A 17780-nucleotide genomic window follows, 5' to 3' on the forward strand; every position below is an offset into this window, starting at 1 on the left:
TGTACAAAATTGTGTATGTGTGTTCAAAGCTACATTTTTGGGGGGAGATTTTTATTGTAATTTCAAAATGGATTATATTCCCCTTCCATGCCCCCCAATCCTCACCAAGAGGTTTAAAACCACCAGATTGAGTTTTCACTAGTGAGAAAGAAGTTGATATCAGGTCCCCATTGTTTTATAATTCATTGTTTATTGTATCTATTTCTGCCTGGTGAACTGTATAATAAAATGTTCCCTTAAAAATTACATGTTTAAAGCCCCTCTAGTGCTGGTTTCTAAATAACTGGACTCAAAAGAGTCAATTGTAGTTTATCCCATATTTGACACTAGCAACTCTCTGCAAAGGTGATATCTAGACTATTAGATTTTACAAAATCCTGCCATAGGGGCATTAGAATAGTTAGTAGATGTCATTACTTTTCTGGTCACTGAATTTAGTATTAATAAATAGTACTCTTTAATTTTGAAAAGTCTGATTTTTTATTATTATTATTATTATGATGATGATGATGATCTGCTTACCAGTTGACCTAAATAGGTGAGTTAGGGAAGAAAAGCTAATTCCAGACCGTGTACTTCCAATAGCCTTTATTAACTAATTTAAGGGCCAACTGAAATTTTCTTAGTTCTTATCCTATTTTGAGATTTTGCTTATACCTTCAGACATTCAGGACCTTCATGGGAAGCAGTACAACTTAGAAAAAAAAGACTATGTGTAAATCTTCGTCTCAGATAGACCCCAGTTCTAATCCCAGCTCCACTCCTTACAAGCTATGTTCCTTTGAACACATTACTTAAGTCATTGTCTCCTTCTAGAATGGATTTAATAACATAGCACAGATTTTGAAGAGCAAATGAGAGAATATGTGCACCTGACAGATACAAAGTCTACACACGAAAATACTTGACCACCCTCCAAAGAGTGATCCCAAGGAAAAAGCTGACCAACTTACTGACACCATCCCCTGCCCATCCAACAGCCTCCTGGGCTCCCACAGCACTCACTTTGCTTTAACACTAATCTTATTCCATCTTGTATGAAAATCAGTTGTTTTCATGACTCTTTCTTTTGGGGCCCCTCACATATGCCTTAATTCCAAGATAGTACAATGTGAGACAGGCCAATCAAGAGCATTACTGGGATCACTGGTAGCTGTGTGAATGCATGTATGAGCTAGTGAAAATGACTCATGCAGAAAGAGTAAGAGCTCCAAAAACCAACTAAAACCACCATGTCTGAGGGAGTTCTTCACCCATTGCTTTAGGTACTAGATTAGGTTTCTGTAAATTATGGCCTTGGGCCAAATCCTGACTCTTCCCTGTTCTGTTCTACTCTCAATGCAGTTGCTCTTGTTCATTAGGTATTACCTACAAACCCCATGCCAAAAACATTTGCAATCTGGACATTTACTGGAAAAGTTTGCCGACCCTCATCCTACAGCAGAACTGTGCAGTAAAATATAGTGTAATTTTACATTTTAAACGTTATGAAATATATGCATCACATAAATACATATAAGTTTAAATTTCTAGGAGCCAAATAAAAAATAATTTTAATATTTTAATCTAATATATCTAAAAGCATTAAAAGTTACTATTGATCAATTTTATATATTTTTTTTAAAAAATTCTTTTTAATTTTACATTCCATTTTAAGTCATGAGAAATCTGGTATGTTTTTGGCACTTATCACATATGTCTTTTGGGACCATCCACAGTTGTAATGCCCTGTAGCTAATAGTGGCTTATTGCTGGCATATTGCACGGGGCCTGTTCAGAGGTCCACATGTGGCTGCAGCATTTTGAGGAGAGAAGTGGTAATAAGATCAAGTCTTGGCCAGGTCACGGGACTAAACACAGGCCAATTACCTCTGGGAACCCCATCTGACAATGGCTAATTCCAGAGCCTATGTGAGACAAACTGGGGAATAAAAACCAGGTAAGATAAAGAGTAGGAAATTTAGAACATACTTGAGGGAGGTGGATGAAGGGAAATGTCTGCCTCAGAAGAAGCAGCTACCCAGAGCTGCAATGAGTGAATGTGTGTGCCCAGTCGTTTGAAATTTAATAAGATAAATATCAATTTCCCTACCACTAAGATGTGGGTTAATTCTTACATTTTTTATATGCCCTTAAAGAATCACTAGCTCTTGAAAAGCAAGAATTATGTTTAATTCATCTTCATATGTGATCAAGATACCTCCCACAGGTTTTGCCTTTAGGATGTGCTTTAAATATATTAGTTGAAGCTGATATTGAGCAGTACACTGCTGATAAATAGATAATGAACAAATGACTGACTGACTGAATGAATGACTAAAAATATAACAATAAATCCATTTTTTCTATGGCTGATAACAGTTTCAAACTCCCCAGAATGCCTGGGGTTGAATAAGGATCTGAGTCCAAAAGTTAAAGAAATAAAGTTCTACTGACAAACACCAAACGTTCTTGTCACAGAAGAGTGATCATCACAGAAGAGGTGGTCCTTTGTTCATTTGGTAGTTTGTTTTTTGGGAAGGGGGAGTAAGGGCACTGAGCCTGACCACTCGTCATTCATATGTGTTCTTTCTGATGATTGAGATAGGCAATTTTAATAAATGAACACAGAAGTGCTTGTAGGGTTGAGGAGGTGGAACAAGATGGCCAAATAGAAGCCTGCACTAATTGTCCTCCCTGCAGGAATACCAAATTTAACATCTACACAAAAAAGCACCCTCCTAAGAACCAACAATCAAGTGAGCAATCACAGTAAGTGGTTTTAACTTCATATCACTGAAAGAGGGACTGAAGAGGGTGGATAAGATAGTCTTGAATTGACAACACCATCACTCCCCCATCCCCCAGCAGCAGCCATACGGTGTGGAAAGAGAATCTGTGTGCTTGGGGAAGGCAGAGCACAGTGATTGTGGGTTTTGCACTGGAACTCGGTGCTACCAACACCAGACAGGACTCAGCTGATACCCACAGAGGGAACATTTAGACCAGCCCTAGCCAGAGAGGAATTGCCCGTGGCAGAGATTGGAACTTGAGTTTCAGCAAGCCTCACCACCATGGGATAAGGTGCTCTGGGGCTCCAAATAAACTTGAAAGGCAGTCTAGGCCACAAAGGCTGCAACTTCTTGGCAAGACCTAGTGCTGAACTGGGCTCAGAGCCAGTGGACTTGGGGGCTAGGGGCTGGGGGTGGTGGGCATGTGACCCACTGAGACATCAGCCAGGGTAGCTAAGGGAATGCTTGTTCCACTCCTCCCCCCAAACGCAGGCAGCATAGCTCATAGCTCCAAAAGAGTCCCCTTCCTTCCTCTTGAGGGAAGGGTAAGAGGACTTTGTCTTGAAACTTGGATACTGGCTCAGTTACAGAAGGACAGGGCACCAGTCAGAGTCATGAGGCCCCTGTTCCAGGTCCTAGCTTCTGGGCATTTCTAGACACATCCTCAGCCAGAACCCACTGACTTAAAGGGAAGGACCCATTCCTGGCAGGATCCATCATCTGCTGACATAAAAGCCGTAAGGCCCTGAATAATCAGCAGCAATAGTCAGGTAGTACATGTCATGGGCCTTCGGTGAGACTCTGAGATGTGTTGGCTTTAGGTGTGACCAAGTGTATTCACAACTGTGGTAGCTACCAGGAGAGACTTCTGCTACAGAAAAGGACAGGGAAAAATAAAAGAGACTTGTTTTTCGGCTTAGGTAATAGCTCAGTCACAGTGAGGCAGAGCATCAAGCAGGCTCTTGGGGTCCCCAATTCCAGGCCTTGGCTCTTGGACAGCAATTCTGGACCTATCCTGGGCCAGAGGGGAGCCCACTTCCCTGAAAGGTGAGTCCCAGCCCTGGCAGCATTCACTACAATCTGACTGAAGAATCCTTGGGGGATACCCTGGCGTACTCCCTGTAGGCCTGTGGTGGTGTTGGACATGGGGAGAGACTCCTCTGTCTATAGAAAGGAGAAGAAAGAATGGGAAAGATTTTGTCTTGTGGTTTCAGTGCTAGCTTAGCTACAATATATTGGAGGAGCCGGTAGATTTCTAAGGTTTCTGACTCTAGGCCCAGACTCCTGCACAGCCTCTCTGGACCTGTCTGGGACTCAGGAGGAACTTGCCACCCTAAAGGGAAGAACACAAATCTGACTGGCTTCACCACCTGCTAATTGCAGAGTCCTAGGGCTTTAAGTAAACATAGGCAATAGCCCAGTAGTGGCTACAGCAGGCCTTAGGCAAGACCCAGTGCTGTGGTGGCTTCAGGTGTGACCTAGTGTAGTACCAGTGGTGGTGGGGCCACAGGAATACTTGTGTCACCCCTCCTCCAGCTCCAGGCAGCTCAGCACATAGTGAGAAATTCCATTTGTTTGAGAGAAAGTAAGGGAAGAAAACAAGAATCTGCATCTGGTGATCCAGAGAATTCTTCCAGATCTTACCTGAGACCATCAAGACAGTATCTCTACAAGTCTGCAAGAACCGCAGCATTACTGGGTTTGGGGTGCCCCCTAATGCAGATATAGCTAAAGTGACCATTGGATCGCAACACCCAAGTCTCTTTGAAGACCTGGAAAGCCTTCCCAAGGACAGGTACAAACAAGCTCATACTGCAAAAACTACAATAAGTATCTAATTTTTCAATGCCCAGACACGAACATCCATAAGCATTAAAACTATCTAGGAAAATATGACCTCACCAAACAAACTAAATAAGGGACCAAGGGCCCATCCTGGAGAGAAAGAAATATGAGACCTTTCAGAGAATTCAGAATAGCTGATTTCAGCAAATTCAAAGAAATTTAAGATAACACAGAGAAGGAATTCAGAATCCTATCAGATATATGTAACAAGAAAATTGAAGTAATTAAAAAGAATTAAGCAGAAAATCTGGAGTTGAAAAATGCAACTGGAGACAGAGCAAGACCCTGTCTCAAAAAGAAAAAAAAAAAAGAAAGAAAAGAAAAATGCAACTGGCATACTGAAGAATGCATCAGAGTCTCTTAACAGCAAAATTGATTCAGCAGAAAGAATTAGTGAGCTTAAAGACAGGTATCTGAAAATACAAAGTCAGAGGAGACAAAAGAAAAAAGAATAAAGCATGCCTGTAAGATCTAGAAAATAGCCTCAAAAGAACAAATCTAAGAGTTATTGGCCTTAAAGAGGAGGTAGAGAGATAGGGGTAGAAAGTTTATGTAAAGGGATAACAACAGAGAATGTCCCAAACCTATAGAAGGCTACCAATATTTAATATTGATACACTCTATACAAGAGTGTTACAGAACACTAAGCAGATTTAACCCAAAAAACACTATCTTATGGTATTTAATAATCAAACTCCCAAAAGTCAAGAATGAAAAAGAATCCTAAAAGCAGCAAGAGAAAAGAAACAAATAACATACAATAGAGCTCCAATACGTCTTGTCTCTCAGCAGACTTTTCAGTGGAAAGCTTACAGACCAGGAAAGAGTGGCAGGACGTAAAGTGGTGAAGGAAAAAAAAAACTTTTACCCTAGAATAGTATATCTAGTAAATATATCCTTCAAACATGAAGGAAAAATACTTTTCCAGACAAACAAAAGCTAATGGATTCCATCAACACCAGAGCTGTCCTACAAGAAATACTAAAGAAAGTAGTTCAATCAGAAAGAAAAGGACACTAATGAGCAATAAGAAATCATCTGAAAGTACACAACTCACTGATAATAAGTACACACACACAAAACACAGAATAGTGTAACTCTATAATTGTGGTATATAAACTACTCATATCTTAAGTAAAAAGATGAAAAGATAAAAAAATAAAAAGTAACTATAACTTTTCTTTTTTTGAGATGGAGTCTTGCTGTCACCCAAGTTGGAATGCAGTGGCACCATCTCAGCTCACTGCAACCCCGCCTCCTGGGTTCAAATGATTCTCCTGCCTCAGCCTCCCTAGTAGCTGGGATTACAGGCACCCACCACCATGCCCCACTGATTTTTGTATTTTTAGTAGAGATGGGGTTTCACCATGTCAGCCAGGCTGGTCTCAAACTCCTGACCTCAGATTATCCACCCGCTTCGGCCTCCCAAAGTGCTGGATTACAGGCATGAGTTACCGCACCCAGCCTACTTTTCAAGACATAGACAGTACAATAAGATATGAATAGAAACAACAAAAGGTAAAAAAAAAAAAAAGCGGGGAGATGAAGTTATAGAGTTTTATTAGTTTTTTTGTGGTTTATGCAATCACTTAAATCATCATCAGTTTAAAATAATGGGTTATAAAATATTATTTGCAAGCCTCATGGTAATCTCAAATTTAAAAACATGCAATGGATACACAAAAAATAAAAAGCAAGAAATTAAAACATATCACCAGAGAAAATCACCTTCATTAAAAGGAAGATGGAAAAGAAAAAAGAAGGAAGAGGAGGTGACAAAGCTACCTGAAAACAAATAACATCACAGGAGTAAGTCTCTATTCATCAACAATAAGATTGAATATAAATGGACTAAACTCTCCAATTGAAAGACACAGAGTGACTGAATGGATTAAAAAAAGATGCAACAATCTGTTGCCTACAAAAAGCATACTTGGCCTTTAAAGACACGTAGACTGAAAAAAAGGGATGGAAGAAGATATCCTATGCAAATGGAAACCAAAAAAGAACAGGAGTAGCTATACTTACATCAGACAAAAATATCTCAAGTCAAAAACTATAAAAAGAGACAAAGAAAGTTATTATATAATAATAAAGGAGTCAGTTCAGCAAAGGATATGATTGTGTGTGTGTGTATATACACATATATACAGATATATATATACACACACATTATATATATGCATCCAACAATGGAGCACCCAGATATTTAGAGCAAATATTATTAGAGCTAGAGAGAGAGATAGACTCCAATACAATAATAGCTGGAGACTTCAACATCCTACTTTCAGCGCTGAACAGATCTTCCAGATGGAAGATCAACAACAACAAAAAATCAAAATTAATCTGCACTATAGGCCATGTGGGCCTATAAATATTTATAGAACATTTAATCCAATGACTGCAGAGTACACATTCTTCTTCTCAGTACATAGATCAGTCTCAAGTATAGACCATATGTTAAGCCACAAAACTCGGGACACTGAGGCAGGAGAATCGTTTGAACCTGGGAGAGGGAGGTTGCAGTGAGCCGAGATCATGCCACTGCACTCCAGCCTGGGCGACAGCGTGATACTTCATCTCAAAAAAAAAAAAGAGAAATATATCAAGTAACTTCTCTGACCATAATGGAATAAAACTAGAAATCAATAACAAGAAGAATTTTGGAAACCATACAAACACATGGAAATTAAACAGTATGTTTCTGAATGACCAGTGAATCAACAAAGAGATTAAGAAAAAATTGAAAAGTCTCTTGAAACAAATGATAAAGGAGCCACACATACAAAACCTATGGGATACAGTGAAAGCAAAACTAAGAGGAAAGTTTATAGCTGTAAGTCCCTACATTGAAAAATAAGAAAAACTTCAAACAAACGACCTAATGTTGCATTTTAAAGAACTAGAAAAGCAAGAGCAAACCAAACCCAAAGTTAGAAGAGAGAAATAACATAAGGGCCTAAATAAATGACATTGAAATGAATAATAAAAAGAGCGATGGAACAAAAACTGGATTTTTTGAAAAGATAAACAAAATTGACAAACCTTTAGCCAGATTAACTAGGAAAAAGAGAGAGGATCCAAATAAAAAAAATCAGAAATGAAAAAAAGAGACATTAGAACCAATACTGCAGAAATCCAAAGGATCATTAGAGACTACTATGCGCAACCATATGCCAATAAATTGGAAAACCTAGAAGAAATGAATAAATTCCTAGACATAGTCACCCTACCAAGATTTAATTATAAAGAAATCCAAAGCCTGAATAGACCAGTGACAAGTAACAAGACCAAGGCCATAATAAAAAATTTCCCAACAAAGTAAAGCCTGGGACCCGATGACTTCACTACTGAACTCTACCAAACATTTAGAGAACTAATAGAAACTCTATTCTAACTATTCCAAAAAAAAAAGTGGAGCAAATATTTTCAAACTCATTCTATGAGGCCAGTATTACCCTGATCACCAAACCAGACAAAGACACATCAAAAAAGAAAACTACAGGCCAACATCTTTGATGAACACTGATGCAAAAATTCTCAGCAACATACTAGCAAACTGAATTCAACAATACATTAAAAAGATCACTCATCGTGACCAAGTTGGATTTATCTTAGGGATGCAAGGATGGTTCAACATATGCACATCAATCAATGTGATGCATTATATCAACAGAAAGAAGGACAAAAACCTTATGATCATTTCAAGTGATGCTGAAAATTTTTGCTAAAACTCAACATCGCTTCATGATAAAACTCCAAAAATGGGTATAGAAGGAGTATACCTCAACACAATAAGAGCTACATACAGCAGACCCACAGCTAGTATCACACTGAATGGGGAAAAACAAACTTTTCCTCTAAGATCTGGAACATGACAAAGATGTCCACTTTCACCACTGTTATTCAACATAGTACTAGAAATCCTACCTAGGGCAATCAGACAAGAGAAAGAAATAAAGGGTATCCAAATTGGAAAGGAAGAAATCAAATTATCCTTGTTTGCAGATGATAAAATCTTCTATTTGGAAAAACTTAAAGACTTCACCAGAAAACTATTAGAACTGATAAATTCAGTAAAGTTGCAGGATACAGAATCAACATACAAAAATCAGTAGCATTTCTATATGTCAATGGTGAACAATCTGAAAGAAAGAAGAAAATAATCACACTTACAATAGCTACAAATAAAATTAAATACCTAGGAATTAACTGAACAAAAGAAGTAAAAGTTCTCTACAATAAAAACTGTAAAACATTTGGTGAAAGAAATTGAAGAAGATACAAAAATTTGGAAAGATATTCCATGTTCATGGATTGGAAGAATCAATATTGTTAAAATGTCCATACTTCCAAACACAATCTAAAGATTCAATGTAATCCCTATAAAAATACCAATGACATTCTTCACAGAAGTAGAAAAAAAGATAAAAAAATTTGTGTGGAATCAAATAAGACTCAGAATAGTCAAAGCTATTCCAAGCAAAAAGAACAAAACTGAAGGAATCACGTTACCTGACTTCAAATTATAATACAGAGCTGTAGCAACCCAGACAGCATGGTACTGGCATAAAAACAGATGCACAGACCAATGGAACAGATTAGAGAATCCAGAAACAAATCCATATGTCAAGAGTGAACTCATTTTTGACAAAGTTGCCAAATGCATGCATTGGGGAATGACATTCTTTTTAATCAATAGTGCTGGGAAAACTGGATTTCCATATGCAGAAGAATAAAACTAGGCCCCTATCTCTCACCATATACAAAAATCAAATTCAAATAGGTGAAGAGCATAAATCAAAGACCTCAAACTATGAAACTACTCAAAGAAAACTTTGGAGAAACTCTCCAGGACATTAAACTTGGCAAAGGTTTCTTGAGTAATACCCCACAAGCACAGGGAACCAAAGAAAAAGTTTGAATCACATCAAGTTAAAAAGCTTCTTCACAGTAAAGGAAATAATCCACGAAATGAAGAGATAACCCACAGAATATGAGAAAATATTTGCAAACTACCCACCTGACAAGAGATTAATAACCAGATTATATAAGGAACTCAAGCAACCCTGTTAAAAATGGACAAAGGGTCTGAATAGATATTTCTCAAAAGAAGACAAATGACAAATAGGTATATGCAAACATGCTCAACCTCATTGATCATCAGAGAAATGCAAATCAAAACTACAGTAAGGTGTCACCTCACCCCAGTTAAAATGGCTTATATCCAAAAGACATGCAATAATAAATGCTGGCTTGAATGTGGAGTAAAGGAAATCCTTGTATGCTCTTGGTGGGAATGTAAATTAGTACAATCACTGTGGAAAACAGTTTGGAGGTTTCTCAAAAAACTAAAAATAGAACTACCACCTGATCCAGCAATCCTACTGTTAGGTATATACACCGGAGAAAGGAAATAAGAGAGATAGCTGCACTCCCATGCTTACTGTTGCACTGTTCAAAGTGGCCAAGATTTAGAAGCAACCTGTGTCCATCAACAGGTGAATGCATAAAGAAAATGTGGTACATGTATACAATGGAGTATTATTATACAATGGAGGCATAAAAAGAATGAGATTGAGCCATCAAAATATGCCATTAAAAAATGAGATTCTGTCATCTGCAACAACATGGATAGAATTAAATGTCATTATGTTAAGTGAAATAAGCCAGGCAAAGAAAGACAAACTTTGCATATTCTCACTTAGTTGTGGGAGCTAAAAATTAAAACAATTGAACTCGTGCAGATCGAGAGTAGAAGGATGATTACCAGAGTCTGGGAAAAGTAGTGGGGGGAATGGGGCAGAAGTGGGGATGATTAATAGGTACAAAAAAATAGAAAATATGAATAAGATCTAGTATTTGATAGCACAACAGGGTAACTATAGTCAATAATTTAACTGTACATTTAAAAATAACTAAAAGAATATAACTGAATCATTTATAACACAAAGAATAAATGCTTGAGGTGGTGAATACTCCATTTACCCTGATGTAATTTTATACATTATATGCTTGTACTGAATATCCCTATACCCCATTAATATATATGCCTACTGTGTACCCACAAAATTAAAAATTAAAGTTCAAGAAGTGCTTGTAGGCCAACTCTGCAGCAGAACAATTTCTGCCCCAAATTCTACACTTGCAAAGTAGACTTGATTCAGATTGCTCATGCTTTTACTTTAAGTTAGGATCCTGATCTGCACAGGCTCCATGACAATGAGATTCTAAATTGGCCACGAACTGAAGAGCACCTAAGGCTACAGTCAAGCTTACAAGACTTCAGTGTGCAAATGCTGTTTTGTAGATTCCAAGCTCTGTGTTTCTAAGTAAATATTCCTGTTTTGGCTTCTGGGCTGTCTATCTTCCATATCTTAAAGGCAATCTTCAAATTTCTCATATCACAGGAAAGGAAAGCAGAAAGGAAATATTATTATTTGTACTAGGTTTCAGAACCACAATTTAACCAGTTTTTCCTAGCTAAATAAAGGAATAAAGTAATGTTCTTCCATGGAATATATCAAGCTACTTTGACATACAATATGCACACAATATACATACTGATGTAGGCTGAATTATGATCCCCTCAAAGATAGTCATATCCTAATCCCCACAGCCCATTTACTAATTTAAATGGCAAAAAGGACTTTACGGTTGACTGTAAATGAAGGATCTTGAGGTGGGGAGATTATGCTAGATTATCTGGGTGGCCCAATTCAATCATGAGAGTCTTATAAGAACTCCCTTGTAAGAGAGAAGTAAGAGAATCTGAGTCAAAGAGATGTGGACAATGGAAGCAAAGGGTAAAAGAGAGAGAGAGGGAGACTGGAGGATGCTACATCACTGTTTTTGAATATGGAACTACACCAAGAATACTGGTGGCCTCTTGAAGCTAGAACATGAAAATATATGAGTTCTTCCATAGAGCCTTCAAAGAAATGTAGCCCTGCTGACCTACTTGAAGACTTTTAACCTCCAGAATTCTGAGAGAACAAATCTGTGCTCTTTTTTTGAGCCACTGAATTGGTGGCCATTTGTTACAGCAGCAATATGAAACTGTTAAACATACATGACACATACAAATGTTTCCCCTTTGCAGCAACATGATGCAGCAGGAGGCCATTATCCTAAGTAAATTAACACAGCAACAGAAAACTAAATACTGCATGTTCTCACTTATAAGTAGTAGATAAACACTGGGTAAACACGGACATTAACATGGCAACAATAGACACTGGGGACTACTAGAGTGGGGAGGATGGTAAGGGGGTTTGGGTTAAAAAACTACCCATCAGGTACTACGCTCACTGCCTGAGTGATGAGATCACTCCAAACCTCAGTGATGTGTAATAAACCTGAACATGAAACCCTTGAACCTAAAAGTCGAAAACACACACATTTCTACTTGAATAAAAGATTTAAAAATCAGGTTATTTAAATGTCACGTTTATATTAGTCCCTTTAAGGAGTTGAACTCAAAGTACTCCAAAGACCTTATATTTCTTCCGAGACATTAAAGATGCCTTCTAGTTATAAACTACCATCTTTTACAAGTTAAAAATGACGGCTAGCTTTAGAGAGCAGACTTTCACGAAGATGTTGATATCAAATGGGCAGGTTCTAAGAAGGAAAAGGATATAGCAACTAGAGGGCATCTGAGCTTCCAATCTAGCAATGGGCTGGCACAAGCACTGTTTGTAACTACCTCAAGTTAGTCTGATCTGTGCTAGGAACCTTATTACACCATCTTAAAAACCTGCCAAGGCCACACTATTAATTAGTAAATTATAAAACCAGAAGTTAAACTGAAGCCGATATGATTCCAAGACACATACTATCAATGATCTACCATCTAATTTCTGATCTATTCACTATAAAAAATTGTGTGTTGATTTTCTTTGCTCTGCTCACTCCCTGATGCATACTCTAACGCACATGTAAATTGAATTCAGTGTCTTTTTTTTTTTTTTTGAGACAGGGTCTTGCTCTGTCGCCGAGGCTGGAGTGCGGTGGCACAATCTCCACTCACTGCAACCTCCGCCTCCCAGGTTCAAGCAATTCTCCTGCCTCAGCCTCCCAAGTAGCTGGGACTACAGGTGCATGCCACCACACCCAGCTAATTTTTGTATTTTTAACAGAAATGGGGTTTCACCATGTTGGCCAGGCTGGTCTTGAACTCCAGACCTCGTGATCTGCCGCCTCGGCCTCCCAAAGTGCTAGGATTACAGGAGTGAGCCATCACACCTGACCAGTATTCATTCTGTAACTTGTATCTTTCTCCCTTACTGGTTCACACTTAAGTTTCTATCTCTTCTCCATACACCCTGCTGCCTTCTGCACTGGTGCTATACTGAGCTAACATTCCAGTCCCCATTTTCACACTGCTTCACTGGGTAATCCAGGGATCATCTTTCTTTTATGAACAGCTTTATACCTGCTCTGTCATCAGCCTTCATCCAGGAGAGACCTGCTTCAAGCCCCCGACTTCTGCTAGGGTTTGACATCTGAAAGTGCCATATGTAGCTAGAAAAAGGGCAAACCAGGGTCTTCATTTTACTGTCCTGCCTTACTGTCCAACAATAAAACATTGTCCTAAGATCACACGAGACAATTGCACTAATAAACCCAATAAGGATAAGAAATAATGTCCTTTTCAAATCAAATGAATCATTTTTTTCCCTCCTTTAAAATTCAAAAGGAGAATCACAGATTTATGTTAAAGACTCCATGCTTCATTATTTTTAAAGCTGTAACAATCACTTGTAGCCAACAGACAACTCACTTGTCTCCAAATTACGATTCAAAAATTAAGGTAAAGTTTCAGTAGCAAATATTCATATTCCAGTCAAAATCTGCTTTAAAAAATTATATACAGCTATCTTTAATTGCTCAATTCTTGGTATAGGTATTGTATGCAAACTTAAAAGCCATATTAAGATGTGAGAAAATCTTATATTATTTTGCAAAGAAATCATCTGCACCATAAAAACAAAAAAATCATTATCTTATACAATATTCTGTGGGGAACAGCCTTGATGACTTTAGAAAAATAACCACACGAATCCTAGGAAACTGCAGGAAAAACTGCAATCTTCTACATTAAATGAGAACATTTATGTGAAAATGTGTTTGAAATCATAGTTAAATAAATTGTAGGTGTTATTATTAGCATTAGAAAGACTTCTAGAGCTTGCAAGAAGCCAAATTTTCAAAGCCCCAATAGCCAAAAATTCAGTTAAGTCTTTAAAATGTCATTCCAGGCTTGAGATTTCTCTCTGCAGTGAAGCTCAAAAGTCTTTCCTTTAATCAGACTGAATAAAATCCAGTTGACCTACTTTCAAATTCACCAGAAGGACTGGAACTATTTTGCTGAGGTCCCTTCCTTAATTATTATATTACTACCTATTTCTATGTAACAAATTGTTCCCAGACTTAGTAGTTTACAATAACAATATACATTTATTATTTAACAATCCCTATGGGCCAGGAATTTGGGAGCAGTTTGGCTGTGTGGTTCTGGCTTAAGATCGCTAATGAGGTTGCAGTCAAGATATTCACAGAGGGACAGTGCCTACTCCTAGTTACTCATTCACGTGCCTGACTGTCAGGAGGTCTCAGTTCCTTGCCATGCAACCCTCTATATAGAGCTGCATTCACATCCTTACAACATGGCAGTTGGTTTCTCCAGAGCAAGTGATCCATTAAGACAGAAGTGTTACATATCTTAGCCTTGGAAGTCACTACCATTTTCTTTTGGTTACACAGGTCAGCTCAATTCAGTATGGGAGGGAATCACACAAGGGTGGGCCTACAAGGTGGCAGGGATCATTGGAGGCCATCTTAGGAGCTGACAACCCCAACTATGAAATTCTGATGACCCATATGTATTAGTATGCTAGTGCTGCCATAATAAACTACCACAGATTGGATGACTGTAACAACAGAAATTGTTTTCCTCACAATTCTGGAGGCTAGAAGTGTAAAATCAAGGTGTTGGCAGCATTGGTTGCTTCTGAAGCCTCTCTCCTTGACTTGTAAATGGTCTTCTCTCGGCGTCTTCACAAGGTCTTTCCTCTGTGTTTCTGTATCCTAATCTCTTCTTCTTATAAGAACACCAGTTACACCCACCTTAATGTCTTCATTTTAACTTAATTACCTCTTTAAACCCCTAACTCCTACTACAGTCACATTCTGAGGTAGTGAAGATTAGGACTTCAACATGTAAATTTGGAGGAGTGTGCACACGTTGGGAGATACAATTCAGTCATAATATCCTGTTATCCATCACCTTCTTTACTACAGGTGTTCTCTGTTCTTGGTCTTGTAAAATAAAACATTCACACTGTGTACTCAGGAATTCCATGTACCTTTTAACAAATAGTGTGCAAATAACCATTTCTTATCTATCCTACATAGGCTTCATAGGACATGTTCTGAGAAGGTAAGGACTAACGTCAAATTCCTTCTCATGAACAGCAGTTCTCCCTCTGTGATCTGGGTCCTGATGACAGCGCCAACCTATGCGCCAACCATGCCACTCCACCTGCTGGCTCCATTCTAGCCTCTTTGCTGCACCTCTAATGTGCCAGGCTTGGCGCCCTGCAGGGCCTTTGCTAATGCTGTTCTTTGCATTGTTCTTCTGCTATATTGCAGCTGACTAACTCACCTATTCAGGACTCTGCTCCATAAATGGCTCCTCTTCAGGGAGGCCTTCCTTGACCACACACTCTATTACAATCTTTCTCATCCTCCCCAGTTATTCTCCAGAAGTTTACCCTGATTTGTCAACATTGCATATGTCACTATTTGAAACTGTATTATGCATTTTTTACGCTTTATTGTCTGTCTCCCACACTAGACCATGAGGCCCATGATCATGGGGACTTTCTCCTGTTCACTATGTATCCCCAGTGCCTAGTACATAGTGGGTAATCAATATATTTATTTATTGAATAAATGAACAAATGACTATATCAATTAGGTTAATCTGGGCAGTCTGACAGATGGAACAGATAACAATTAAGGTAGTGTCTATGTTTTATGAGCTATATCTTCCAGAGTTTCTGATCACTAATAGGATACATTTTTAGCTTTGGTGATATAATTTCAGTAAATTGCTTTAATTAAATTGGAAATTGGCAGTAAGTGTTTGTTTTCTGTAGATGTGGGACTCTGAGACTCAGATATTACATCTGCAATGTTGCAAAGTCAAACACACAAATGGGTGCCAATCTGGATGTTTCCCAGAAATTCTCAATATTGAAAATCTCCAGTTTCTAGACTTGCAAAGGGCTCTCTGTTGATGCATATTGCTTCTGTATTATCCCAAGCTATCCATGATGGTAGAAAATAATTCTTTATTCTCATGAGATACTACATATGCCTAGGATCGAGCTTACAAAATGCTTCATAACTTACTTTATTTGTTGTACATTAATTTCTTACCTGAAAGGCAAATTGTGGGCCTGTAGAATAATTTGTACCTATGGTGGTAACAAAAGTTTCAGTAGCTCCACAATTTTCTATGGTCTACCAATGTCATATAATAAGTTAACAGGCATAACCTACAAAAACCACTTCCAGGGATACATAAATTAACTGTCTCCATTCTCAAATGTGTTGTCTATTGTGTGTTGTGGAAATGCCTTTCGGCTGAAATTTACAGCTCCTGATTTCTAGTGTTAGATCCACAACTTTCCCCATGTATGGATTGTGGTAAGTCATTTAAATTCTCTGGACATTAGTTTTCTTATCAGTAAATTAAGGTGTGATTTTTCAATCTACACTCTATACTGTTCCTTTTAATTCTACAATCTTATAATTTCCATCTCCTCTTCCTCTTCCCTCTTCTCCCCTCCTTTCTCCCCACACCACCCTCTACCCGCCCCACATTTGCAGAAGGAAATAAAAAGTAGTAGCAGGAAAAGTTTAGGAAAAGCAATGGTAAGTATATAGTCTTATTTCACTTAATAGGAATCAAAAGAAAGGTACTTTACTCTGCATACCTCCTCAGCTGCTGTTCCCCAAACCTCCAGAGAATCCTCTGGGAATGAATGATCACACTTCAGGTCATAAGAGGTCATAAGATACACCTCTGTTTACTGTCCAAACTGAAAGAAATTATGTACCACTCCCTTCAATAAATACATCTGCTAAGATAAATGTAGGCATGTGCTTTTAAACCTATACATATGCAGGACACATATGTAGGTATATGAAAAATAAAACAAGCTGGGTGCAGTGGCTCACGTCTGTAATCCCAGCACTTTGGGAGGCAGAAGTGGGCAGATAACCTGAGGTCAGGAGTTCGAGGCCAGCCTGGCCAACATGGCGAAACACTGTCTCTACTAAAAATACAAAAATTAGCCAGTTGTGATGGTGGGTGCCTGTAATCCCAGCTACTTGGGAGGCTGAGGCATAAGAATCACTTAAACCTGGGAGGCGGAGGCTGCAGTGAGCCGAAATCGCACCACTGTACTCCAGCCTGGGCGATAGAGCAAGACCCCATCAAAAAAAAAAAAAAAAAGGGGGGGGGGAAAGAAAGGAAAGGGAAAGGGGATAGGGGAAAGGGGAAAGGAAAAGGAAAAGAAGAAAAGGAAAATTATCTGCTAAAATAAAGGCAGGTATAGTTTGGTGCTGTGCTGATATGTACAAGATACAGGTATAGTCAAGCTGTGTTGTTTTGATAATTCAAAATTTTGATCAGAGACTTAATATGATAATCTTAAATCAAACATTGTTTTTTTTCTGAATGAAATGATGATACTATGAACACAGTTCTAAAGTATGACCAATATGACCTCAACATTTTCCTACATCATATCCATTAGAAATATTCCCTTCTTGGGATTTTAAATAGTCTCTTTATCCAGGCACCTTGTTTCAGAAACCTGCTTTATTTTCCTACAAGGTGGCTGAGGGGAAAAAAGGGTGTGGATAGCAACAGAAAACCCACATTTTCTACTTAGCATTTATTAGATGGTCTGAAAAATGAATTTCATTTAAGTCCTGAGTACTGCTGACAGGATTTAATTTTTTTAAAGTTTTGATACCATTTTCAATATAATTATTACTCTCCCAAGCAGAAATATCAAAACACTTCTAAAAAGTGCTTGGCAGATTTTCAGCTTCATATTTCTCCTTAGAGAGTGTCTCAGTCTG

General features: G+C 38.2%; 1 protein-coding gene across 11 annotated transcripts in view; it reads right to left on the reverse strand.

Annotated features, from left to right (window-relative positions):
- Nucleotides 1-17780, reverse strand: part of TRPM3 (transient receptor potential cation channel subfamily M member 3) — a 905462-nt gene that overhangs the window by 677425 nt on the left and 210257 nt on the right. The window lies entirely within an intron of this gene.

Source organism: Pan paniscus, chromosome 11, assembly GCF_029289425.2.
Source record: "Pan paniscus chromosome 11, NHGRI_mPanPan1-v2.0_pri, whole genome shotgun sequence".
In the NCBI taxonomy this organism is placed as follows: Eukaryota; Metazoa; Chordata; class Mammalia; order Primates; family Hominidae; genus Pan; species Pan paniscus.